Here is a 15,367-nt window from a genome sequence, read left to right as displayed (position 1 = left end):
TGCCAATTTCAGTGTTACTTGCTCGCCCCACAACTAAGCTTTCCAAGACGTGCTCTTGGTACATCAATAAAACTCAACACTTCCCCAATGATCTAACTCGTTATACCAAGCATTCCAAGTCGCTAGTTCAATAGTAGTGTAGCTCGTTGGTCCAACTAGTGATACTGCTCACTGATCCAATCAACGATCTGTTCTTTTGGATCGATCCGGGTTCAAACTTGCATGAGTTTAAAAAAAATTGGACCCACATCATTGCGATTTTTACTCACAATAGTCAAACAACTGGGGGCGTCTGGTAAAGGACCGCACCTGATATATAAACTAGCAAAAAGGAAGTTATATTGCGTGATGACCAGCGATTTGAAGCCCAAAACTTGGAACTCCAACAACTAGGAAATAGTTCAAAATTGACGACGAGATGCATATTTCTGATGGTGGATACATTCACGACTCATAAGGTAAGCCTAAACGATTGCTCAATTTTTTTGCATTATTCGTATTTTCTGGTCCTGCAAAACATGCACAATTCATATGCAAATGCTCAATTCACAAATAAATGCATAATACACACACTATGATACTAGCCAGAGTTATTTAGCAATAACACTCGCATAGGTATCATCAATCACAAACTTGGCACATACTAGTCAGAGTTGTTAAACAATAACTCTCACAAGGCTAGCACCGATCCAAACTTGGCTTTGATTAGAGGAAATATTTCAAAAAAATATTCCTCGCACGATCTTAATCGATACTTGCGCAAACTCACGGGCAATCTAAACCTTGGCTTTGATTAGAGGAAATATTATTAAAAAAAACACATTCCTTGCATGGTCTTGGTCAATACTTGGGCAAGTTTTGCGAGCAAGCTGAAGCTAAATTAGTTTAGCACAGGCTCAAGAATAGCAAGGACCTTGTTTCATGGGCAATGGAACCCCGTTTTCAGGTAATGAGAATTCATACTAAAGAGACACAAAATTGCACTCAAGATTTCGAGTAAAAAAAAATGGAAGTGTTATTCAAAGTTGGGAAAATGAAAATGTTAGAGCACTGCTCGGCTGAACTCGCAAGCGTTGCTATCTCAAGCTTGTTTGTCAAGTTTAGTTGATCAAAACTATATACTGATTTTCTGGTCTACTTATAGCTATGTCTCAGATTAGGATAAAATGTGTGGTTGAGCTTTAGACTTCACGGCGTTCACCAATTGAAGAAGAAGATCAACTGATGAGCTTGGAGGAACTTCATCAACAAAAGGTATGTGGAGACTAAAACTTGTCTATCACTCAAAAGTCTATTCAATTCTATCTTCTAATGAAACTAAGTCGTATAGCTATATAAAATTTTACATTATACACATTTGATATTTCGATCCGAATTTATCTCGCTTATCTATTTCTCGAATACGTGTTGGAAGATTTTTGCTTTAGCTATGTTCATCGTATTGTTGACGAATTTAGTTAAAAATAATTTATTTGTTGGAAACTAAATATTAAGTCAAAAGATGACCATGTGAAAATTACCTTGAACATCTTACATGATTTGTGTGAGACAGTCATTTGATGTTAGCTCGGGAAGTTTCGTATTGATCATTCAATTACTTGAAGCTAATGGTATGCGTGAGATTACCATTGTCGTCTTCTAAGGATGTTTCAATGATTGGAATAAAAGTTTAGAACGATTACCCATGTCGAGATACAACACGGTATGCATATACAGTATGCGAACTGTATTGTGATGATTCAGGTCCGGAACTCTTGTTTGCGTACCTGGTATGGGAACGGATTTACCTGAGAATGTCTGGAACTCTTGTTTCTGTACCTAGTATGCAAACGGGTTTACCTAAGTTGGGTCCGGAACGGTTGTTCGCGAACCGGGTTTGCAAACGGCTTGACTAGGCCAAGGTCCGAAGCTGTTGTTCGTACCCAGTTTGTGAACACAATGGTTAAGTTCTAAAATTGGTTATGTATGATTCTCATACTCATGAACTAAAATATTTATGATCTAAAGAATGCAATTAACTTTACAAACCGTGGATTAATGTTCATGAATTTATTCTTGTATAAGTACTTTGTACAATCACGAATCAAACCGATTTCGTTTCAATTTGTTCATGAATATTTCTCTGAGATAGTGAACAATTTAACAACTCTATTTGAAACACAATTAGATTCATTTGATTATCTATCATGATTGATAATTTGTGGCCCCCTCCCATGTGTGGCCTTAAGAAAGGCTTGGCTTGCTTTAAGGGGAGGGTCGGCCCTGGTCCCGCGCGTTATTCTCGGTCTTGGAAGTTATGGCCAATTCCACGGCATGGTCCCCCCGTGCTATTTTTGGCCTTGTCAGCTATGGCCAAGGCCACAACATTGTCCCGCGTGCTATTTTAGGACCTTGGCAGCCACGACCAAGTCCATCGCATAAGCCGCGCGCTATTTTAGGATCTTGGCAACCACGGACAAGGCCATAACACATATCATACTATTCCCACATGTTATAAACACGTGGTGGCCAAGTTCACAATTCCTTGGCGCGCTAATGAGAGTCTTGTCCAACCTAAAACTCTACTTTTAGGCCATTAGATCCTAAAAACTAGGAGAAATCCCAACCTAGATGGTTATGGAAATTTAATCACGTCCAAAACTTCCAATTCTCCAATCTAAGTTGAGATAAAAACTCCCACAGGCCATACACACGTCATGGCCAAGAGTACAAAACCCTAATGCGTTATTAGGGGGCCACGACCAATCAACGGCTTTAAGAGATTTGATCTCACCTTATCCCCATATAAATACAACTTGGTTCCAACCATTAATGTTAAAATATGAATCCAACTTCAATGGCTTTGGTGGAATTGAGACTAAACCCTAATTCACGGCTATGGCCAAATTATACCACTTATATGCCCTAATTAGCCAAAAACGTGCCACGACTTGAATATGCATTGGCCCACCCATTATGGTTGGCCACTAACATGCTACAACGTTGTACATGTGCTATAAAGGTTAATGGCTCAGGTAAAATCTAGATATTTCGGTCCTAATCACCTTGGATAGCTTTGGCGTGTTATGACCGCACCTTGTTAAGATATTCTTAGCGCCACCTTAGTCCCACAACATGACACACATCTCCTTGGGTTTAAATTATGCCACTACAACTCCCCTAGTCTATGAATTAACATATTTATCTCATGGCCACGTTATGACCCCACCATTCCTCTCTTAACTGTCGTGGACAACTCTAAGATTCACCCTGTTTTGCATGTCTCACAATTAAAGCTCAAGTTGGGTGCTCGAATTCTTCCTCAGACTTCTCTACCATCCACTGATAAAGAAGGTTCTCTGAAGGTTACTCTCTTGAAGGTACTAGCCAAAAGAACACTCATGAAGAACAAACGACCTATTCCACAGGTCTTAGTTCAGTGGGCGCACTCTATACTAGATGAGGCTACATGGGAAGATTTCTGACTATCCGTCACCAATTTCCTAAGTTGATTCTTGAGGACAAGAATCTTGTGGAGTAGTGGGAAGTTGTTATGTCCCTCCTTATGACCCCTCCTTGTTAGCCCTTAGTCTTGAAAAAATGCCTTTAGTCATTTTTTTGTAACTTCTCTTTCACGTGACTGTCCTTTTTATTCTTTTCGAATTGTTGTTTTGTGGCATGAATTATTGAGTAAATTTCTTCCTTCTTCTGTCAATCTTGTCTATTTCTCTATCTGTTCTTCTTCTCTCATCTTGACCTTCAATTCTTATCTCATGTTGTTTCTCTGATCTTCTTATCTTCATATCCTCTCTTTCCTTCACGTGAACCATTGTTAGAACCTTTTGTCAGTGTAGACCACTACAAATTGGTACCAGAGCTGTTGCAATCCTGTGAATTTTTTTTTTCTTTCTTTCATTCTCATGGCTAACAGAGAGAGGTTAGAAGAAATATATAAACGTCTGGATGAACTCACTTTCAAACAGATTGAATCTTCAACCAACCAGGAAAATTTTTCTGTGAAGCAATATGAGTTAGTATACCAGCAAAAAGAACTCATTACCCAACAGAAAGACTTAGTTCAGACGATTGTCACTTTAGATCAAAAATACAAAGACCTTCTGCAACAAGTTACAGAAAATCACAAGCAACCTTCTAAAGAGTATTTAAAGAGAATGTCCTTTTTGCTCAATGAATTCTAGATCAGAGATCTACTCACCAGGGTGAACATCGTGTAGATCAAAGCGGAGGAATAATAGGGTCAATTCCTGGTGGCGCTTTTCGCACTCCTCTCTTTCATTACCATGGAGACAACAGTGGGTTTCACCGCACTTCTACATCTAATGGGGAGAGTAGTTACTATCATTCCAAACCTAAGATCGAGTTTCCGAGATTCAATGGCGACAGACCAAGAGCTTGGATCAGAAAATGTAAAGAGTATTTCCAGATGCACACCATGGATGACGAACAAAAGGTAAACTTATCTTCTCTTTATTTAGATACTAGAGCTGATGTGTGGTTTCAATACTATCATGAAAGCAAACTTGTTGTTGTTTGGATGATTCTTTTAAGGATATTTGTTCTCATTTCCAAGAACTTGGTCATGATAACATTGTAGGTGCATCTAACAAACTCAGTCAGAATGGTTCTGTTGTTGATTATCAAGAAATCTTTGAATAGCTTAAAGCTCTTATGATAGCTAAGTTTCTTCACCTTCCTGAAGACTATTTTACTTCTAGTTTATAAGTGATCTTAAAGAAGAATTATGTATGCATGTTTCTCACCCTCAACATTAGATCAAGCTATATATCTAGCTCGTATGCAGGAAGCCTTGTTGATAAAAACTGCTAAAAAGAACAAGTTTCCTTTTAAACCTACACCTGTGTTTGTTCCCTCCTCCACCACCACTAAAACCTCTCCTTCTTCTTTCAACCCAATTCAACATTATAAACCTGTCACTCCCACCACTTCACATGCCAATTCAACCCTTCCACCAATCAAAAAACTATCATATACTGACATGAGAGCTTGCAGGGAGAAGGGATTATGTTATAACTGCGATGAAGTTTATACTACTGGTCATAAATGTACTCGACAATAATTGTTTATGTTGGATGCTGATGAGTAGGAGATTCTTGAAATAGAAGACAGTTCCCCAGAAGATTCACCACCAACTACCACCACTGAGGAGGAGATTGAAATTTCTTTACATGCTCTGGCTGGTCACATATCTCATTCCACTATTGAAAGTCATGGTGTCATTAAGAAGAAGCCCATTACTATTCTCATTGATAGTGGTAGCACCCATAATTTTTTGGACCCTGAGGTAGCCAAATTATGTGGATGTGTCATGGAGCCAACAACTCCTCTTCAAGTAGCTGTAGCTAATGGTCATAAATTATTAAGTCAGGCAAGATGCCCATCTCTCATGGCAAATGCAGGTCCATCAATTTCAGTTTGATATCAGAGTACTTGCTCTAGGTGGATGTGACATGGTACTGGGGGTGGATTAGATGAAAGAAATCAGTCCAGTCAAGTTTTACTTTAATAAACTTACATTCTCTTTAACTAGCAAGGGTGACAATATCACACTTCAAGGTCATAATGAGTCTGCTCAAATCTCCATGATGTCAGCCAGTGTTGCCCACAATGTTTTTAAGAAAAATAAGCATGGGATGATAGGTCGGTTATACTCAATTTCTGCTAACCCCACTACCACCCCTACTCCTCCACAAATTACTGAGTTACTTCAATCTTATACTTCTGTTTTTTCTGAACCTACCTCCCTACCACCTTCAAGAGCACATGACCACCATATTCCACTCAAACCACTTTCTGTACCACCTAACCAAAGGCCTTACAAAATACCTTATATCCAAAAAACAGTAGTTGAAAAACTATGTAGGAAATGCTATCCACAGGGGTTATACAACCTAGCCACAACCCTTTTTCTTCACCAATTCTCTTAGTTAAAAAGAAGGATGGAAGTTGGAGATTTTGTGTAGATTATAGGAAGTTGAATGCTCTCACAATCAAGGACAAGTTTCCTATACCACTTATAGAGGAATTATTGGATGAAATCCATGGAGCTAAATTCTTTACCAAGATTGATTTAAAAGCAGGTTATCATCAAATTAGAGTTTTTCCTGCCGATACTCACAAAACTGCTTTCAAGACACATCGAGGTCATTTTGAATTCTTAGTAATGCCCTTTGGTTTAACCAATGCACCAGCTTCTTTTCAAACACTTATGAATGATGTTTTCCAACCTTATTTGATAAAGTTCATTTTGCTTTTCTTTGATGATATCCTAATCTAGAGTCATGACCTACAATCTTACTTGCAACACTTGGAGCTTACTCTTCAACTTCTTCAACAACACTCCTTGTTTGCAAAACTGAGCAAGTGCTCCTTTGGAAAAACTTAGATTGAGTATTTGGGTCACATTATCAATGGAAAAGAAGTTTCTGTTGATCCACAAAAGATTGAATGCATGTTGAAGTGGCCAACCCCAACAACCCTCAAATCCTTAAGAAGATTTCTAGGTCTCACTGGATATTACAGAAAGTTCATTCAACATTATGGCCTCATTTCCAAACCACTTACTGAGCTCCTAAAGAAGAATAAATTTCAATGTAACTCTGCATCACAAACAACTTTTGATCAATTAAAAGTTGTTGTTACAACTATTCTTGTCTTGATACTGCATGAATTCTCAAAACCCTTTGAGATTGAAACTGATGCCTGTGATAATGGAGTAGGTGCAGTTCTAATGCAGACTAGAAGACCAATTGCTTACTTCAACAAAGGCATGGGGGTCAGGTTTGCTGCTCTTTCAACTTATGAAAAAGAATTAATGGTTGTGGTTATGGAAGTTTCCAAGTGGAGACCTTATCTTTTGGGAACTAAATTCACCATCTTTACTGACCACCAAAGTCTCAAGTATTTCATGGAACAAAAACTGCATTCTTTTGTGCAACAAAAGTGGCTATCTAAGCTACTTGGTTATGATTATGAAGTATCTTACAAGAAGGGAACTGATAATAGGGTGGTTGATGCACTCTCTAGAGTTCAACTTACCACTGCCTCATGTACTGCTATCTCTCAACTACAACTAACTTGGATTCAAGAGGTAATTCAGAGTTATTCTTCTGACACCCTTGCACTTGATCTGATTCCCAAGTTACTCATAAATCCAACAGCAGTTCCTTTATATACATTGGAGCAAGGGGTGCTTAAATACAATGGCAGAATTTATATTGGGTTTACTGGGGATTTGAGAACTCAAGTTTTGGCAGCCATCCATTCTTCTTCTGTGAGAGGGCACTCTGGAACTCAAGCTAGTTACCAAAAATCTAAACTGTACTTCTATTGGGTGGGTCTCAAGAGGGTATTATTCCAGTACATCAAGGAGTGTGATAGTTATCAGCAACATAAGAGCTCCAACTCTTTTCCTGGTGGTCTTCTCCAACCATTACCTTTTCCAGACCAAGCATGGCATCACATAAGCATGGATTTCATAACTAGACTTCCAAAATCTGAGGGCAGAGAGGTAATTTTGGTTGTGGTGGACAGATTCACTAAATATAGTCATTTCCTACCCTTGAGTCATCCATTTACTGCTTCATCTGTAGCTAAGCTATTCTTGGATAACATATATAAACTCCATGGCCTTCCTAGCTCTATTGTGTCAGACAGGGATAACATTTTCATCAGCAACTTTTGGAAAGATTTTTTCAACAAAATGGGCACAACACTACATTTAAGTACTTCCTATCACCCACAATTTGATGGGCAAACATAAAGAGTTAATGCTTTTGTAGAAAACTATCTGAGGTGCATGACTAGCTACAGACCATCTAAATGGGTCACTTGGCTTCCAATTGCAGAATGGTGGTTCAACTCCACTTATCACACAAGTCTGAAGCTTACCCCTTTTGAGACCTTATATGGATATCCGCCACCTCAGTTCGGCATATCTATTTCACCTGCGATGTCTACTTCTTCTGCTGAGGAGTATCTACAGAAAAGACAGGCTATGAGTGACTTACTTAAATATGCCTTAGTGGAAGCTCAACATCGAATGAAACAACAAGCTGACAAGAAAAGAGTGGAAAGATCTTTTCAGGTGGGAGATTTAGTATATCTCAGGTTATAGCCGTATAAACAAACCTCAGTACAGCTTAGAAGAAACCTCAAGTTGGCAGCAATTTTTTGGGGGCCCATTCAAGTGTTAGAGAAGATTGGCAGTGTAGCTTATAAATTGCAACTGCCACCCAACTCTAAGATTCACCCTGTTTTTCATGTCTCTCAATTAAGCTCAAGTTGGGTGCTGGCATTCTTCCTTAGACTTCTCTGCCATCCACTGATAAAGAAAGTTCTCTGAAGGTTACTCCCTTGCAGGTACTAGCCAAAAGAACACTCATGAAGAACAGACAACCTATTCCACAGGTCTTAGTTCAGTGGGCGCACTCCACACCAGATGAGGCTACATGGGAAGATACTCTGACTATCCATCACCAATTTCCTAAGTTGATTCTTGAGGACAAGAATCTTGTGGAGTATTAGGTAGTTGTTATGTCCCTCCTTATGGGCATCCCTCCTTGTTAGCCCTTAGTCTTGAACAGATGCCTTTAGTTATTTTGTTGTAACTTTTTTTCACGTGACTGTCCTTTTTATTCTTTTCGAATTGTTGTTTTGTGGCATGAATTATTGAGTAAAGCTTTTTCTTCCTTCTTCTGTCAATCTTTTATATTTCTCCATCTTTTATTCTTCTCCAATCTTAATTTTCAATTCTTATCTCCTGCTGTTTCTCTGATCTTCTTATCTTCATCTCCTCCCTTTCCTTCACGTGAACCATTGTTAGAACCTTTTATCAGTGTAGACTACTACACTTACCAAATCAGGCGCTAACGTGCTGCCACTTTTGGGCCACTACGCCACTTGTTATTTTATCTCCATAAATAGGTCATTCAAAGGCCACGTGGTAATTTAGTACTCCAGTATCTCACGCGTAGATTATGGCATGGAATATTTTTCTCCATTTTAGTTGTGGCACAAAACACGCACGCACTATGCCGCTTTTATGCCATTAGCATCCCATGCTATATTATAGCGTGTTAACTAGCCGCAATGCACCAAGTTGTTATGGTACGTCTCAACAGGGTACAAGCATGCCCTAATACCACGGATGGCCTTGGCTAAGTTGTTTTCACAACAACTCCAATTTAACACGCCTAAAAGGCATATGACATATCAACCCTTACGATTTAGCCTAAATAAGATGATATATATATAATTCATCCAAAACACCTAAGGAACATCAAAATACGTCACATGGGGAGATTCTTCATGGGGTGTTGGTCTAGTGGCCTACGGAAACATGTGGCATGGCAACACCTCATGTGAAAAGATAAAGTGGTATGACGGTTACAACAGTTGGAGAGATAGTGGGCGCAACATAAAGGGATTTCCAGAAACTTACCTAAATTATCTCGCAATATCCCATCATCTCCATCTCTCCATAACTCACGACCTCCACTACTTATTGGCATTCTGTATTCTAAACTACTATAAATATGATACATAGCTTATTCAGAAAACATAACAAGCTTTCATACCAAAAAAGCTCTGTTATTCTTCATAGTTTTCAATACCCAACACACATAATTCAATACCATTGCCATTTCTCAAAACTTGTCTGCTTCCCTCCCTTAAGATCAACCCATTTTCCTCTGCTCGTGGTCGAAGCAGGACGGAACGGTTACTATCGTAGTTTAGGCTTGTCCTATTCGATTTTGAATTTCGAACCTAAAAAGAAAGTACCACATCGGTGCATTTGCTTTGCCCAGACGGTCCGCGAGTTATAGCCCCAAAGATGTCACTCTCCATCCACAAAAAACCCACCAAAACAAAAGTAACACAAAAACCCCAAAAAAACAAAAGTAACATAAAAACCTCAAAGAATTTGATGAAACCAATTTTGGTTTCATCATAAAACTTGATGAAACCAATTTTAAAATTTGGATTTTTTGTATCAACTTTTAAGAATTTGGCGTTTTTGTATTAATTTTGTTTAAGATGGAGTTTTAATGGATCCCAACATTTAACGGGGTTTTTATAGGGGTGTAAATTCGGGCATGTCGGGCTGCCCGACCCAAAAACTAAGACAGGCCGGGCAGGCCAGGCTTAATATTTGTGAGCCCGTAAACAAATTCAGGCCGGACAGGCCGGGCACAAGTAGATAATTTGCTACCCAAAAACCGCCCAAAGCCCGCTTTTTATACGGGCAGGCCAGATCGGGCCGGACAGATCACTATTTTGATTTTTTTTTTTTTAAGTTTAAATTTTCAAATGAACGGTATTAAATACAATATCCTTTCCTTTCCAACATCGCATATCATAAGTGATAGTATTATTTTATATTTAAATTACACTGACAAATATTTAATTTTAGCCTATAATAAATAATTAATTAGAGTACAATAAACTTTCTAATAAGAAAATATATTACCATTAATGTTTTGAAAAGGTTAATTATAAGTAAAAAATCAATTATATATTTTATTTTTCTTGACATAAAATTGACAATTATAAAATTGTAACTTTTAAGTCTTTTAAGAGGATATTAAATGATTAATGGTACATAGAAGGCTTTCAGGCCGGGCACCAGGCCGGGTATCAGGCCGGGCATCATAAAAGCCCGAGACCGCCCAATAAATTAATCCAGGCCGGGTGGTCCATGACGGGCCATAACAGGCTTTGGGCTACTTCGGGTAAAGACGGGCTCGGACGGATACAGGCAGGCGGAATATTTTCGGGTATTATTTACACCCCTAGGTTTTTATACCACAAATGATCACCTTGGATTTTTATGACTAATTTTGTTGTCTGGAAGTAATTTTTGGGTACTAACAACTGCCCATTCACATTTGACCCTAAAACATTCGAGCCTTCTTCTCAACCTTACGCCTTCTGTTATAGCCGTTCATCATTTTTCTTTCCGCGTCCTTCACATTCACCCGTGTCTTTCTTTTCTCTTCGAATTTCCTCTCTACATCAACACCTCACTTCTTGTCTTATCTCACTTCTCTATTTTCATTGTTCCTTCTTTTCACAACTTCTCAATCATGGCCCTCTTTACTGGAAAAACCTTCTTTTTTTTTCAAACCACCTCCGCGTCCACCACTGTCGCGCCACTACAGCAGCACTACTAAACTACATCAACCATTTTCCCCTTCTCCAACTACCAATCCACCACATCGCTTATCCGCCTTTCCCAGATTCAAAAAGAATACTAAGGGGAATCACCATCGGCTGATAGATCAGGAATCTCATCAACCCAAATAATTATACAAATAAGTTCTAACCCTTTTCTTAATTTCTTTGATTATATGCAAAATTCTTTTTTAGGGTTTTCAAAAATAATAATAATAATAATAATCTCAAAGTTACATTCAATCACCTATTTTAATTTATAATTAAAATCTCAGCGTACGATCATCGAACAATTTATTATGGCCAGTTTAAATGCTTTACGGAAAATAAACTTCAAATATATGGAGAAGAGGGATGGCTACTAATTTTATGAGTGCATGATACGATTACAAATCCAACAAGATGATAATCGAAACTAAATACTCTATTCTCATTCATTTTGACCCCACAAAAAATTATGTGGACACTTACGGTGTAGATATTGTAAACTAGAGCTATTTCATCGATTGTGGTCCCAAAAGCCAAAACTAAACTATTTATACACCTTATTTACACCCGCAATTTAACCCACGTCAGAGTTTCCACCCACCCTAACTAACCCAAGTCTCCCACTTCCTAAACTACTTCCTACGTGTAGGAGCACTATAATCAAAAATTTCAAAACTAATCCCAACTTCTTACCGATATAGAGAAATATAGATAATCAAAACTAAATCATGCAGAGATGAAAAATCATAATCCATGTATTCTGTTTTTATTTTAAACTTTGGTTTTTTTGTTTGCTTAGATAATCAAAACTAAATCATGCAGAGATGAAAAATCATAATCCATGTATTATGTTTCTCTTTTAATCTTTGATTTTTTTGTTTGCTGTGAAGACCCTAATATTTTTTTTTGTCTCCCTGTCTATCTAATTCGTATGATTTTAATTTCTGCTTAGTATTTGTGTTATAATGATTCCTTCTGCTTCCTTATTAAAATTGTTTAGGTTTTTTGAAATTTCAAAGTGAGCAGCGATGAATTGGAGATCGATAATATCTTACGTTTTGTAGTTCCATTGGACAAATACTTTTGTGGGTTCTTAAATTTTCATTTGATATGTGCAGTACAATTGCTAATTACTAAAGTGGATGCATTGTTCTTTCTAATATTCAGGTAAACATGTCTAATCATTCCCTCATTTAATTTTTCCCAATTTGGCTTTCAAATACATCTGTATTTGAGATTTGTAGAGATAAAAAACCTGTCACAATTTTTATTTTAACTTTGATCTGTTCATCTTACAAATGAAGGATTTTAGTGTAGTCATATAAACTAAGGTTTGCACTTTGCAGTACAACTGCGTCTGTGAAAAAGTGGATTTTCAATTTTATTTTCGGATTTTTGGTATAAAAATGCAATTGATTTGGTATTATTACACACATGTTGAATTTCATATGAAACTGAGGAAATGAATGAGAGGATTTTTTACATTTTTTATTTTTGCAGTGTGAAGATTCAGAACAACGGCGTAATGGATTTACATAAGCAACCATCTACTAATCATTATCCACTTAATGTGAAAAAAGTAGTACCAATGCTATTATACATTTCTAATAACTAACAGAAGTTTATGTGTGATAACCATGGAATAAACTTTACATGTTTTGTAATGTCGATCTCTATGTTTATGGACAGGATGGTGATGGTCAAGATATCATTTAGAAACGGCAATGTTATTCAACTCCCTGTAATCCACCTTCTTATTTACCTCCTTACAATCTAAACCCCATATTAAGGGAATGGTGAACCCCACCTAAACCTGAATGTGAATCTCGATAGAGATGTAAGGCTTAGATTAGAGGGAGGTGGAGAATAGGAAGGCGAATAGCATTTCGGATTCAGAAACATAGATACCAGAAGGTATGAACGCCTTGGACTAAACGATGTCATCATTAATTGCCCACTTGCTCTCTTTTTGTTTTCTTATTTAGAAATGAGTGACACTTTGAGATCGGTTGCTATTGTACAAACATTTGCAAACAAGGCATGACTGTGTAGTTGAACATTAATATAAGTGGTTTGCCGTAATACTAAAATAATCTATGTTTCTGAACTACCATAATGGGTAGGAAAAAATATGGCCCAGATTAGGAAAACAAAACTTCAACCTGAGTGATGTATGTGTATGTCAATAACATAACTAAACAGCTGTTAAGGCATAAGGTTTTGTAAGCAGTTAGTTAATTCCTTTTGAACCTTACATGTTGACAACATTTTACTTTCTCTTATTCTTTATCATTTTTCAATTTTCAGGGGCATGTGGTTGCAATGAATGTAATCGGTCACCTGCGCAATGTGGTGGCATGATGAGCAGGTTAAAAATTCATTTCCTTAGAGTACATTTGGTTCGAAAATTTTGTGTGGAAGCAGTAAGTTCTCTAGAATTATAATATTTTTTGTTGTTGTTATGTTATTTGAAGTAATTAGAACCTATTTATATAAGCCAGGGCTCTGTGAGATACTTTTTCTGCTTCACATAAGTCATTAGCATGTATATGGGTGAAGCTCCTCATGGGTACAGAGAAAGATTCTTGGTGTTGTCATCGTGGGGATAAAAATTGAATATTTAATTAAGAATAAGGGCTTTTCTGATCCGAATTATGAACTTATGGTAAATTAAAGGTGTTAGGGCTTATAGTATAGGGGTGTGATTTGCTGCTGCATTGTGAGATGTTTCAGAAAGGCAGATTAAAGTTGGTATCAAGGCTTCATAAGGACTTTTCTGGCTCAAATCTAAGAAGGCAAACGACGTGCACGACCTACAGTGGAACGGTTCTTACATCAATCATGACAATGGTAGAGAGGCTGGGGGCTACTTTGCTTTGCTTATATTTATGCTTATAAATGGTATAGCTAAGTTGGCAATAGTAATAAGGAATTACCAACTTTCACTTTTGTTGGAGGAATTGCTTTTGGTTTCCCAATTGATTGTTTAAACAATTCAACAAGTGCAAGTTTCATGTGTTGGATTTTTCTTTGTGGTTCTATTTTGCATTATAAATGCTTGCACAATGCTAACTACCACCATGTTTCACCTAGAAGAAAGTATGCCCTAACTGCCACCAACAACAGAAAAAAAAAAATCAAACATGGTAACAAAAACTGGATCTTTTTTTTTAGTTCTACTTAGGTTATGAAACCAGAGTACCGCTCATTTCCTTCGAACCATTCATTATTTAGAGGACCAGGATATTTGGAAAATGTGACATGCCAACATCATTGTGAATGGATCAAACTCCGTACAGCATAAATGATAGCCCACTGACACAACTGATTTGTTTTATACTGGTAATGCTTACTTATCCGTGTAGTTAATGAAAGTTCTGCAGGCCTGCAGGGTATTTGTATATCCAGACCACAATGCAATTGCAATTACAATAATACGAAGAAACTGTGTTGATCATCGATGCTATGAAAATTGGAAAAGTGTATTTCATGCTAACTATTAAACTTGTGTGTATATATGCATTAATTAAGAATTGCGAAAGCTTGGCGCCTTATCATCGGCTCAGTGTCTTAAACAGTGAACAAGCTCCTGACCGAACGCAAATCAGACTACAATCCCGGTGCAGAGCACGGGTTACTATCTAGTGTGGTATTATGTGTCAATTACTACGAGGCATGAGTGCATCCGCCACCTACTGCCCAACAATCACAACTTATGACTGAAGATGGAACGATGTAGTTAGAAAGTGCGGCGTGCCAGGTCAAAAGGCGACACGACTACTCCTGGACCAGTTCTCCATCATAGTGAAATCGTTTCATTCCCAAAGCACCACATCTTTTGGGTACCCCTAACTTGACCTCATCCATTTTATTTTCGATACTACAGCTGTTTGGAATTAATAGAAAAAACTCTATTCAACAACACATGTTCCGTTATGATTAGTCTACGTAATTATTATACATGTGCACATAACACTTGTTTAGGTGAAGAATACATTTGCACATTTACAACACATTCATATTTGGTTTTGTTTACTTGTGCTCCCATGCACAAGTTAAGAGGGATATAAATGGTATTTTTGTTATTGTTTTCATAATTTTTAGATATAACTATATCATTAAATATAAAAATAATTTTCATATATACCCATTGAGTTTTTTGATAATAACTTTGCTAAGGTAATTA

The 15,367-nt window shown here is 37.4% G+C and overlaps 1 long non-coding RNA gene across 1 annotated transcript; it reads left to right on the top strand.

Moving 5' to 3' along the window:
- The first annotated feature begins 11,869 nt into the window (after positions 1-11,869).
- LOC113293042 lies at positions 11,870-14,222 on the top strand. Its single transcript, XR_003332018.1, has 4 exons — positions 11,870-12,348; positions 12,682-12,760; positions 12,871-13,095; positions 13,489-14,222. It is a non-coding gene; the product is annotated as an uncharacterized LOC113293042 (long non-coding RNA).
- Positions 14,223-15,367: the final 1,145 nt, after the last annotated feature.

Source organism: Papaver somniferum, chromosome 7, assembly GCF_003573695.1.
Source record: "Papaver somniferum cultivar HN1 chromosome 7, ASM357369v1, whole genome shotgun sequence".
Taxonomy (NCBI): Eukaryota; Viridiplantae; Streptophyta; class Magnoliopsida; order Ranunculales; family Papaveraceae; genus Papaver; species Papaver somniferum.
This window is presented reverse-complemented; position numbering and strand designations above follow the sequence as displayed.